The following is a 2480-nucleotide window of genomic DNA, read 5'->3' as shown; positions in this document are numbered from 1 at the left end:
ACATGAGATTCCACCATGAAGGCCTGGCCAAAAGCCAAAGGTCATTCTTGTGTTTGATCTTTTGCTTTTGGCTTCTCAGCCAATGCTTGCTACCCTCCCCAGAGATGCCTTTATTGTCATTTCAGGGTAAGAACTTTCCCAATGTTAAAATGTACCAATAGGGCATCAGAGAGGAAGAAACAGGAAACTGATCATTAGACAAAAGAGGTGAAGGAAAGAGTTCCCACTGGAGGTCAGAAAGCCTGAATTATGATTCAGACTCTGCCACTGACCCCCTCTACGATAGTAAGGATCATTGAAGTGTGATTGTGTGTGGCAGGATGAGAGTTGACAACCCACCAACACTTTGATCAACACTTAAGGCTAAGACTCTTTCGAAGAATATTGGCCACAGCCAAATGAAGATTCAACCTGCTAATGCAGACAGATGCCATTGACCAGGGCTCCTGAGGCTTCACTCGGAATGTTTCCTGAGCAGGTCCAGCCAGAGAGACAAGGAGCTTGAGGCCACACGTACCAGCATAAGTAGATTCAGGGAATAGGACAAAAGGGCACCATGTGCCACCAGTCTGGTATTTTACTGTCTTTGGATTTACTCTAGGATTTTGGAAAAGCACAGATAGAGATGTAGGTGAAAGCAAGACCCAAGGTATCTGGGGAACAAGTCTATGGGTGAATGAAAGAGGTGGATGCTGACAGAGGAGAGAATGGGGGCAGGGAGAAGATACGAAAAAATAAATATACATAATAGGCATTCAATAGATATTTGTTGAATTTGGAAGTAAATTAATGAATGAGCAGGGACTCAAGTGGAGGAAAGAGAATAGGGGAAGAGTCAGAAGGAAAGAAAAGTTAGGAAGGATAAAAGGAGGAAAGTAATAGAGAACAAAGATGCAATGGTAGTGGTGGAGTTAGAAGAACAGAAATTGCGGGAGAGAAAGATCAAAGTCAGAAGGAAAGGGGATAGATAGAGATAAGAGCAAGGAGAAGAGGACTGATCCAGAAAAAGAGAGGACAAGAGGATGATGGGAAATACAGAAGGTAGGGAAAGAGACTGAGGTGAGAGAAAGAATGAAAGAGAGAAGACAAGAGAGAAGAGAGACAGAGAGAGAGAGAAGAGAGACTGAGTAACAGAGCAGAGGTAGAGTTAGAGACAGATAGACAAAGGGACAAAAACAGAATATGAGGCAAAATCAAGGAGCATGGAGAAATATACAAAGACTCAGAAAACTGAGAGCAGGAGAGGAGAAAATCCAGCAGGGGCAGAGAGTTAGTCAGGCACAAAGGTAAAGGAGAAATTCTGTCAGAGCTTGTGGGGGTGAGGGAGAACAACAAAGAAGTGTTAGGGGAAGAGGAGCTTGGCCCTCCCTACTGAGGGAAATGAGAGTGAGACAGTGGCAGAGGGAAGAGAATAGAGACAAGATCAAAGGATAGAGACAGAGAGGTGGCTAAGGTGAGTTGAGGGTTGGAATGAGGGAGGGCTGATATATATATCTCCATATATATGGAGAGAGAGAGAGAGAGAGAGAGAACACACTAGAGATAGCAAGAGGGAGAAATAGATTAAAAGAAAAAGTAGAAACTAGACATCCAGCATCAGAGGGTGAGACAAGATACGGGACAGGATAATAGGAGAGGGATGGAGGAATGTGGGAAGACCAAGGCCCTGTCACCACCAGGAGAGCTACTAAGTAGAACCTAATAGCACCTCTAGTATTTAAGGCCTTATGTTGTGAGGGACAAGTGAACAGAAGGAGTTTGTGGCCATGTCGTTGTATGGCAACCTCCTTCACCTCTTACAGAGCAATATCCCTCCCTTCTAGATCTCACAGAGCAAACACCCTCCTCCTAACTCACAAAGCAACCTCTTCCCCTTGTTCCATCTCAGAGCATCCTCCCTCCAACTCTCACAGGCTATCATAGGAGCATAGGTTGGTATGTAGGGTAGGGTGTGTGGGTCCTGAAATTAGGAAAGGCCAAAGGGTGTTGAAAGAACTAAATGAAACTCATGTTAAGACTTTAGGAAAGTGCCTAAAAGAAAATGTTAGCTTTTCTTATTTCAATTCTAGCTCCCTAACTCCTTGTTGGACATTCTTGGAAAGTCACTTCCCCTCTTTGGGTCTCAGTTTTCATCAGCTGTCAAATGTAAGGTATTTATGTCTACCTCATATGGTAGGTAATGAATTGGATTTGATGCCTACCTCATATCTGGAGATATGAGTTTCCCTTCTGCCTGCTTGCAAAGGCTAAAAAGTGCTTGGGGCTGAGCCTGCAGACCACAGATAAGGCTTCCAGAGTTTATCACTTTTAGGGACTGACTACTCCCCAGGCTGAGACCAGGGTGTGGGAGAGAAGAAGAGTTCCTTTCTAGAATCATGTCTGTGCATCTGGCAGGGGCTAACCCTGGCTATTGGTGGTGAGGAGGGTGGATGGCCCAGGGAGAGGCAGGCAAAGCAGATGGCTAGATTCCAGGCTCCTGC

The sequence above is a fragment of the Hippopotamus amphibius genome, chromosome X (assembly GCF_030028045.1).
Source record: "Hippopotamus amphibius kiboko isolate mHipAmp2 chromosome X, mHipAmp2.hap2, whole genome shotgun sequence".
Lineage (NCBI taxonomy): Eukaryota > Metazoa > Chordata > Mammalia > Artiodactyla > Hippopotamidae > Hippopotamus > Hippopotamus amphibius.
This window is presented reverse-complemented; position numbering follows the sequence as displayed.